Source organism: Doryrhamphus excisus, linkage group LG14 (genome assembly GCF_037039965.1).
Source record: "Doryrhamphus excisus strain RoL-2023G ecotype Guam linkage group LG14, RoL_Dexc_Guam_v1.1, whole genome shotgun sequence".
Classification (NCBI taxonomy): Eukaryota; Metazoa; Chordata; class Actinopteri; order Syngnathiformes; family Syngnathidae; genus Doryrhamphus; species Doryrhamphus excisus.
Genome location: NC_136370.1, coordinates 10,754,299 through 10,765,312, shown reverse-complemented (window position 1 = coordinate 10,765,312; position 11,014 = coordinate 10,754,299).

Sequence of the window (11,014 nt, the reverse complement as noted above, 5' to 3'; positions counted from 1 at the left end):
TGATAAACATGAATATATATAAATATAAATACACAAATACCCCCAGCGTTCTGTGTAATAATTATAATAATGTCTTGTGTGTGCATCCATCTTCAGAAACAAACCACAGACCACCAACCAGGGCATTAAGTAATTATTTGAATCACTGCTGATCGAGAAAATACAATAACAAACTTAAATAGACTTCAAAGCATTAATAAAAAGTATATGTTTCAGTCTATATTACGTCTAAGGTCAAAACAGTACATTATTATTGTAATATTGCATTATTCACTTTTTTCGTCAGTGCTCTACTCTGCAACATTAAGCAGACAGCTCAGTCAGCTGTGATTGTTTTGTAGATCTAAAACTGAAAAACTAATTTGGTTTTGTTTGATATTATACATTCTAATAGCTCTGTGTGTTGTCAGTCTAATTGAAACCAACACACTAGCAGCAACTAGCAGAATGAGAGTTGCACATCATCCTGTCCACATGGGAACACTGCTGAGATATATGTTTTGGTGTATAGAAAAAAATTCACAATCACACTGTCCCGAATTAGTAAATTAGTAAATTGCATCCAGATGGGAAATGATCACGCCATGAAAACAATGTAATACAAAAGGCACAACTACGGGACTCCATGGCAAACCATTTTGAATTGAACAATTGAAATTCTCAGGTATTATGTTGGCTTGTCCTCAAAGCTGACTTTCAGTCATGTTATGGCAATGGGCCACTGACGTAATCGTTTTAAGAAAACAGCGGCTTGCTCGTATAAATTTTCAAAAAACGGCTCCCGGAACACCTTTTCTGTGTGAACGAGGGGCTGAAACAATTTTGGCCAGAAAAGGTTTCTGTGTGGATCGTAATAGTAAAAAACACAATAGATGCATAGTTGTCACTCAAACCAGCTTAACTCTCACTTTACAGGCACACAAGCTTAGGTTTCACTTTATATTTATATATACGACATGTACTTTCATTCTGGGCTCTTTCGTCAATTCTCTGCATTGATGATGGATGTTTTGTTTTTTTAAATACAATTTGACAACTTTCGAAATTGTGCAACCAGTGACCACTTCTCCAATAGCAATAAAAAAAAAAACATTAGATTCTGGAAAAAAGATAATGTAGAGTACATACATGTAGCTCTGTATATGCCGTGCTCAGGGAGTTTAAAAAAATCTAGTCCACTGAAAAGAGACGAACTTCCTATCTCTGTCAATATTTGCTTCAACAACAGCCAACAGTAGCAAATTAGAAAGATATGTTGATTCCCATTCAATGCTTACAGAGTATACAGATTATTTAGTAGCTGATATGGCACCACCATTTTTCCTGAAATTGCATAAGGGTTTTTTTTCTCTGATGGAGAAACTGAACAAACAGATCCAGACGTAAAGGTTATATTTGGGACCTCCAGCTTCGATGAATTAATTTCCATATACAACACAGTCGGCTGTTGGCCTTCGCCTCTACATACACTACACTGAATCTGATTGCTTTTCAGTACATATGTATGGATAATGCATTTTTTCCAATGCATGTGCACATATTCTGTTTGAGGACTGAATGAAATGTAATGCTTGTAAGTATCATTTCATAATTTTATCTAGATAGTGGATCATAAAATGTTTCACATAGAGAGTTGCACACTAGTTAGCCAATGTTGTTGGACGGCAACGTCTGTGGCGGGGTTGGTGGTGGCACATTTTGACTTATTTATGTTTCCCCCAGAGGTCCAATTGAGGTCCAACTCTAATTGATTTACTCATTATTTTTTGATAAATGTTTGATTTGTAATTTGCATTGATAAATAAATGAGATTTAAGTCAAAGGTTTTGAAAAAAAAACTTTTGACATTTTTGTTCATAATGATGAAAAAGTTTTTAGTTTTTTAGTCATGGTAAAATGATATCGTGCATGCTGTTTATTACCATTTATGATGGTGAGGCTTAATATCTTTGGTGTTAGTGGGCTGGATGTCACATAATTGCAACATAATTTGATGTAACACAGACCAAAAAGACCAAAACTCAACACAGTGGTCTTCAAAGCATTGTTAGTTAGCACAAGCCTAACACACTTCACCTTCCACAAAAATGTAATGTCAAAAAATAGTTCCCCAAAGTGTGTTGTTTAAAAAATAGATCAGTAGAAACATGAATCATAACGCCTATTATGGACATTACAGTGAATATCTACAGAAACAACACATAAATACTCTGAAGTTCACATTGTGTGTCAATGCAGATGCCAGCTCATTTGTGCAATACACTGTTTGAAGTGTTTTGTCTGCATTTTTGTCAAAGTACATGTTTTGAATGCAGCAGAATGTGTTTGGTGCACAATGAGGTGTTATACTTTGGGAATCATGGCAGCTGAAACATAAGGTCCGCTGTTTTGTATTATTTATTTAATCATCTTTGTCACCGAGATCATCTTATAACAAAACGGGCTGAAATTGACACAAAGACTATGTTTTATACACAAGAGAGATAAAAAAAAATGTATCTGACACTGCTTCTCCTGTTTATTTAATATGTTTGCAATATATTTTCACATGGCTATGTTTTAAATGACTATAGCTTGTGTATCATGCCCCTCAAAGTAACTGTCGTTGGTATTAATTTTAGGAGCGTCACACATGTGTCTCTTGAGGTGGACCAGAAGTGAACCACAGTGAACATGTCAGCATCCTCATACATCATTTGAGTGACTACCCATGCCTCAATTGTGGTCTATTTCCACACAGCTTTTCTCCACCACAAACATATTTCAAGGAGGCTTAATGAGTGAACACACGTGATCGTCCTGAAAAAATAATAATACATCGGTGTTGTGTGCATCATTACAAGCAGTGCAGAAAACATTTGTCAGAAAAGAGGGTTTATTCCAGACTCTTTTCTGTAAAAGGTTGCGATTTGCATATAAATTGAGCATTTTATTTCTCCTGCTGCAGCCCTTGCAGTCTTTATTTAATTTGTGGTCATGTTAATGAGTTCTCCTACAATGACACGTTGTGGAACTATTGCTGCATATCTGGATATATTTGTCTGTTTCAGCTTTGGGCTCATTTTGCAGTGAGACATGTTTCTAGTGTAAAGCACTGTTGATGCATGACAGCTACAGAATTGTTTCCCAATGAGCTGGCATTACACAGTGAATGCAAATACTAATTGGCTTTCTTGCTTTTACATTGCAGATCGCAAATCGTATATGCAAACTCAAGGGTCATATATTGCCACCTTATACACACAAACAGTGATTTTAGGAGTCAGTACAAAAATTTATAGTACGTATAATTTAGATTTTGTTCAGTAAGTGCTGTGTGGGTTTCTCCAGGAAGGGACCAGATCTTGCTTCCTTTTCCTTTACCTCCACCACCCGCATCCTCTTAGAGTGCCTTGTTTCTCCCTTGCGTGTCTAATGTGCTTGTAACTTTATAGGGACGTCAAAATGTCTTGAACATCACCAGTTAGCCAACAAGATCACTGCAAGTCATTAATGACTGTTACTCTGCCATGCTCCCATAACCTTGAAAGTGTTGCATTAGCATTTGCTGGTATGACATCTCGTAGGACTTCCATGGCACAGAATAAGGAAATTAGAAGTACATGGATGAACCGTGAGGACTAATCTGGCATCTTCCTGGTGTTGACACTGGGTCCTGCTTTGGCACTCCGCCCCCAGTTGCCCGAACACTTTACAAAAGGGTCCTGAGCTGACAGTAGTTCCTCAGAATGTTGAGGTCCTTCAACACAACAGCACATCTTCTACCAGTCAGTTGTGGCCAGCATCATCTTCTGTGCTGTCATATGTTGCAGAGCTGTATTGTAGGTGAAGGATAAAAACTCTAAAAAAAAAAAAAGACTATATTGGACTAGCTATATTGGAGGAGGTGACCAGAGTCAGAACAGAGATCAAAGCTACTGTGAACAATGTCTCTCATTCCCCTGCAGCACCCTGGACAGCCACAGAAGCGCACTTCTGCAGTGTAAATCACGGCTACAGCATATTCTTTCTGCCAGAGGTAAAACTCACATGTAGGCTCCAGAATTTATGATTCTCCTTTGTTGTTTCTAATTGTTTGAAGATGTACAGTATATTTATGTGGGTGTTTTTAAGTTTGTGTATATTTTTTTCATGTTAGGACAAATGCATTTGCCCTTTTAGGGGATTAATAAAGTGCAATTATCTATCTTTGTTTGCTTTATGCAAATGTCCATTCTCTTCTCCTCATACCACTGTGCATATCAGAGGTTGATCTCTGACAAGTATATAGTTCTAGGACAAGCTGCAAGCTGAGCCGATATCCCCATTAACTCTGAGAGGTGAATCTTTGATCATCTTTCTGCAATGCATTTCACCATATTGAAAGCTATGTACAGTATACATTCTTGTATATGTGCATCTTGAGTATCCCGAGGAGGAGCAGTATGTAGGCAAGTATGTAGAGCTTGAACCATCATTAAGTGATCATTAAGTGATCCACATTTGCCAACTGATATCCTTTATTATTGAAGTGACACAAGCTACACAGCAATGCAGGAAAATTCACTTGTTCCTTACAGGGATGTAAATTGTTTTAAAATGTGAATATGTGATGTGAATGTGAATATCTGATAAGAGGTACATTATAGTGACATGCGTAGCCTGTACAAATGTTTGTCTTGTAACACTTTCCAATACTCAAAATAAACCTTTCAATTACACTGGCAATACTCGGAATGTGTCAGAATGCTTATTTATCAGAAATGCATTAGGCAGCCAAAGAAATGTTTACCAAGCAGTGAACAGAAGAGGAAGGATCTGAGAGGACTCTCTGAGAAGTCACACAGATGAAACTGAACTACTCCGAAATACAAAAATAAGGCATTTAATAACGCTAAATGGCATTGTGATGCTATGTAGTACCCTACGCAGGCCACAACGAGTTACTAATTTTACTGTAATGTAAAGCACCAGATTAGATCGCCAAAACAACAGGCTTTTATTGCAGGTTGAAATATTCTCACAACAGGCACAATAAACCATAATAAAAACATCACTTCCTGTATGCAACACACACAAGTGTGAGTCTTACTTATGTCTTAAATGGCTTATATACTCGTATTATGTCTGCTATATTGGGTAATACAAAAGCAAAGGTGACTATAGGGATGTATTCCATGTCTAGAGAGCTCTAATAATGTTAAAAAACATACTTAGAAGGTTGTAAACAGGTGTTATATACTCCAAAAACAAGAATATGTAATTTATAAATTAGTAATACTACTTTGCGAAACATTCCCTTATCACAGTCAAGTCTAGAACCAATCAGCCGTAAGCTTAATACGTGATAAGAGTTCTTTTTCAGAAAATCTTGTGCGCACTAGGCCTGGGATGATGATGAATAAATTAATCATATAATAAATGAAAATGAACTTGATAATTTTGCGGGCCTCATTATATTGCCATGCGCATGTATGTAATTTTTACTCTGCTTCTGCTTCCAAGCAGGCAGGAATAGAGTTTTCTCCGTGCATTGGCTGCAGCACCTAGCCGTGTTTGTTCCATGAATCGGGTGAGCCCATTTGTCAGTCACACAGCCTCTGTGTCAGTGGGTGGAGGTGGGTTCAGTGCCACACGCAGAGAGTGCAAAAGAGAGTGACATAGTCGAAATTTAATTAGTATGTTGCAATACAGTATATTCTCATATTTTTTATATTTTTGCATTGTACTTTTCCTAAAGGCAATGTTAAAGTCTTTGGAGCAAATGTATGCACTGCACTTATTATATTTTTAAACAATTTGAGATAGGTAAAATGTGTTTGTGTTTCGAATACAAAGATAATTTTGCAGCATGGTAAGAGAGTGTAACCTGTTGAGCCGGCATTGTGCCCCCACCTGCATGACCAGGCTATGTGCTCATAATTTACTGTGGATGTTTGTTCTAATTAATGCCTATTGGTTGTGGTTTTTGTTTTCATTGTCAGAGAAAGGCAGCTTATGTGCAGAGTGGAGGGTAATTCAATTTCTGGTAATTATGTATCGATCTAAATCTTAAATGCTGTCAAAGGTTGAATGTTTAATCGGTTCAGGTTGTCAGTCACTTGAATCCTTTGTGAGGGCGGGAGAAAAGATGAGGAGACTCCGGAGGATAAATTTAGGGATTAGTATTGCAACAATACACCATCAGGAGGGCAAGACTAACTGATCACGATGGTCTAAACCCATCTCACGTTCCTTGTTAGTGGGTGAACAATCCAATCCAATGAATTCTGCTTCAGGATGGTATGAAAAGCCGACATCAAAATAAATGGACAAACATGCATACACACACACAGTTTAGTTGAAAATTGTTTTTTTTCCACTGAAATGTATGTTTGTGAGGTTTTGGTGACGTGTCTGTCTGTGTCTGTCAGCCAATTTTCCACTGACCAGACTGCGCTTCGCATGCGCCAAGAATAGAATAGAATAGACCAGGTCGGTGCTGGCGCGCTGAAAGCAGTGCACAAAATTGCCACAAAATTGTTACTGCGCCAAGCTGAAAATGTGAACACCTCCCCTGGTGCGCCGCCACACCCGTCTCGGCACAGCCCAGTCTACCAAATTGGCTGCGCACAGTGTGGCACTGGACCAAATTATCACTGCATGGGCTGTGCCACACTCTGCCACCCTGTGCCACCGTGCACTGCGCAAAAATTAGAGCCATATATCATATTATAATGACAGTATCATATGTCGTTACCACTTGTTGTTCCCGGGCACTTACTGAGTTGCATTGCAAAACGGTGCAGAATAAATTTGTATGTGTTTAGATAATTTACAGTTCAGTTTGGACTGTATTTTGTGCACTGCGTGGGCTTGGTATGAGCTGAAAACATGGAAGGAGTGCACAATTGTGCACACACACATTCCTGAAATAAGAACAAATTGTTTCAAAATTTCATTTTAAATCCGTCTTTTAAAGTCTGATAACACATGCAATGGGCAGCTGGCTAGATAATTTTCTGTAATTAGCATTGTAGGAATATAAACAGAAAATAAATTAATTATTTAATTACAAGCAAATCACGATTCCTCAACCATTACCACCTCGCTGGAGCTGTAATTTCTTGCAAAAACAAGACAAATTGACATGGATGACAGCTGGATGCTATAACATGGACCATGAGTGGAAGTCATTCATCAACAGATGGGTGACTTAACAGTCACGTCCGTGTGAATGATAAATGACCCAATGATTACGGGCACTTTAACTGCAGAGACTCTAAAACTTAAATTATGTCTCACTCTCCCATATTTTCTTAGCTGAGTGGCACATACAGTATGGTTTAATCCAAATGTTCTTCCTTACTGGTTTTGCACAATAGGTGTGTTGAGACACTGACTAACTGTCGTTTGTGTATGTTAATACAGGGTGCTCATTTCACTTTTTAATAAAAGTTTAAAAAGCAATAAATATCAATTACACTCAACCTATCAATCACATTTTATGTGATTGAATATGTTTTTACTTATCTAAAATTCCATTCCATCAACCCGCCATCTTTTGTCTACACACATCAATCCATTATACTGCTCTTGTAAAACTGTGGTGGGTATTGTTGTTTACATGTGAATTGGGATCAGCCTGCAGACTTGCCAACACGCACGCATCGTTCAACGTTCACACACATTTTGACCCCTGGATGTACGTGCATGCTTTGTTGTGCTCCAGGTATGTGTTTGTTGCATTTCTTTGGTTTCAGTTTAGAGTTCTGTCTCTGAAACTGGATACTGGATACTGCTCCTGTGCCGATGCACCAGTGTAGGTTATACCGGTTTACTCCTCCCCTTGTGAAACCTCTTGCACATGATGTGCATGTCCAAAAAGGTCTAACTTCTGATTGTACTCAGGATTGGCAAGTCTGGAAATTCATAAGAAAAACAATTCAGCAAACCTTTCCAAAGAAGATTTGAACTTTATTTTGCAAAATTACAACATTGTGCAACACTACATGTTTCTGTATGAAACCCTTCAATACCGTGGTTCCACCATGAATCGACCAACATTATAACCTAAAATGTCACATGACATCAGTCAGCTGACATCAAAGACCCTTATTGATTCGCTGTTCTGCTCCACAGCAAAGACACAATCCCCACAGGTGCATGCAATCAGTCGTTGCTGTTGTGGCTGGCAGCAAATGGCATCCCAAGCGGCATGTTGCAAAACTGCATTTTTCATCTTTATTATCAAAATTCCATATCAAATAACTCTGGAAGAAGATGCAATGACATAAAATTCAAGTCCTCAATGCATCTGTAGCAGCTAGTTCCATGGAAAATATTGTTTTTTGTTTTTTTTTTAAGTCAGTTGTGTTGTGTATCCCCTGAATTCCACTAGGGGTTAATTTTTTTTCTACACTTAAATGTTATCATTGATAATATTATTATACTATTGATATATTATTGATATTATTTTACAGTCAATTGAACAATCGTATGGCTTCAGTTATTATGTGTTCCCCGGATTGTTATAATTGGAATGTTTAAGAGCAAACTTTATGTGTTTTCACTGTGGAAATAATTAACGCTAGTTTGAAAAAATCTTTAATATATGAACACAACTATCTTACCCAAAGTTAAAGTACTGTTGCAGCTTTTCTGTGTCATTTGACATTTATTCAATTATTATTTGTAAAACAATTCTAAGAAACCAATTTAACTCAAAAATAGGCCTCTTGTGTTAATTCATTTTGTAAAGTCAAACATTTTATTAATTATGTGAAATGAATCATGGGAAGATGCTGTCCCGCTCCAAACTATACTTTTTTCAACCACAAAAGCAGAACAACATCAACACTCAGTTTTGCAAGAATGCAGTCGAATAGCAGATCATATTTCTGGAACACGTTGACCTTGTCCTGAGATTATTTTTTATTACCTTTTAACAACACTCTATATGCCAAAAGGACCGAGAATAAAAATCGACAGAAGCATAAAATAGCTTTTAGAATAACTGCCAAATTGCTCCCTAGTGAGTTGTAGTTTCCTCAGTATCTTATTTGGCATGTCACTGTGGTTCTCTACGTTTCAGTCTAAGGAAAGTAAACACATTTTCCCAATGGATCATGAGGATGGTGATCAGTAAATAAATCAAATGTCAGGAGGAAGACTGATATCTCTCTAGCTCCCAGAGGTGGCTTATTGACTGATTTATACACTGACTGTCATCTGGTCAGTTAATTCATCATTTGTGTCAGTGACACAGTCCACAATGCGGCAGTAATTGCTGATGTGGATGAGAGAGCATGTGTGACAGATTTCTCATCGCAACATGATCTGGAACACAAAAAACGATGCTTGCTCATTTGTTCTTAGGAAAGGTAACATGCTTTTTGAGCAGATTGAATGTTGTCCTTAAAAATATTTGACAGGAAGTGTATGAAAAAAAACAGTGATGTTCAGTGAGGTTGATGGAGTTTCCTTTTACCTCCAGTATTTTTTTATGTTAACACAGGTCATCACAAAAAAGAAAAGAATTCATGTTTGTTGTTTTGCAAATTGCTTTCAAAGACTGATGTATTTGTTTTTATTACCTGAGAAACATTTGTGGTCCTACTGTTTGTTTGTATATACAGTAAAGTACATGAGACCGGTTCTTCTCCAAATACAGTTCTGATACTTGAGAGTAAACACCCTTGAGTGTATTATCCTCAATCTTGGAGGTCAAATTCATTAATTTAGCAGACAATGAGATACAAATATATTTTAATGTATTTGACTTGCTGCTCGACAGCTAGTGGTGATTGTGAAACAATGGCTTTTCCTCTCTATGGAAGGACGGAAGTGACAAGCACCTTCCAGCCCATGCACGCCCCCACTTCTTCAGGATGAAGCAAGTACTGCACTCCCTCCCGTATGACAGGAAGCCTCACCACAGGTTTCTGCCCAGCGTTTGGCCAGAAATTGTGAAAATTCAATTTTTACATAAGAAAATGTTAAAACCTAGTGACATCATATAGAAAATACATCGATAATATACTTCATTGGACATTTTTTTGTATGTTATCATAATATGTTTTTTTCATTAAGACTGCCAGGACTCAAGTGTTTGTTTTACACTGAAGAGTAAGACAGCCTTTGTCAAAATAATTTTTGATTGTAAGTCTCCATAGATAGATAATAATTGAATTATTCTCCTATAATTTTCTGCCTTGTGAAATGTGGTGAAATGGTTGGAAAGTATACATCAATCACTCTCAGATCATTTTACAACCCTCATTAAATGTCACCTCATTGATTCTGATAGTAAAACGATTAGCTAGGGTAACCATAATGTCACGTACTCACAGCTTTAATTTACTGAATTGTTTGGCATTACATTTTAGGACTGTCTCCATAGGGGTGCCTATATCAGGTACCTACAACAGGCAATTACAAAGAGTGATACCCTCACAGCCCCGGTGTGCAGTACAGCTGGGATCAACAGTAATAGTCCATCCATCCTTTTTTCAATGATGATCCGCTTATCATTATTAGGGTCATGGAGTGTGTGCTGGAGCCTATCCCAGCTGACTTCGGGCGAGAGGCGGGGTACACTAGCTTAACCTAGCTTGCATGTTTTTGGAATGTGGGAGGAAAACACACAGATGAGGAGAAGCGATGCCCAATCGGAGATTCGAACCAAGTTTTTTCCCAATCTCCCGACTGTGTGGCCAACATGCTAACCCCTGCGGCCCAATAGTAGTACTGTACAATAGTTGTCTTCATTGAATACTACAGGATGGTTGTGCATCTTCACAATACTAAAACCCTTTTATCCCTGTGAGGGCAGTGGAAGACTTAGGGTCCTTATGCTCATTTATATTTAAATTAGTTTGATGATCTGAAGCATTTAAGTGTGACACGCATGCAAAAAAAAAAAAAAAGAAATCAGGAAGGGAGCAAACACTTTTTCCACACCACTGTAGATAAAATCCTTAATTAAATGGACTTTACACCACAAAGATAACATGCAAAAAAAAAATTACAACATGAAAATGAAAAACAATTCATC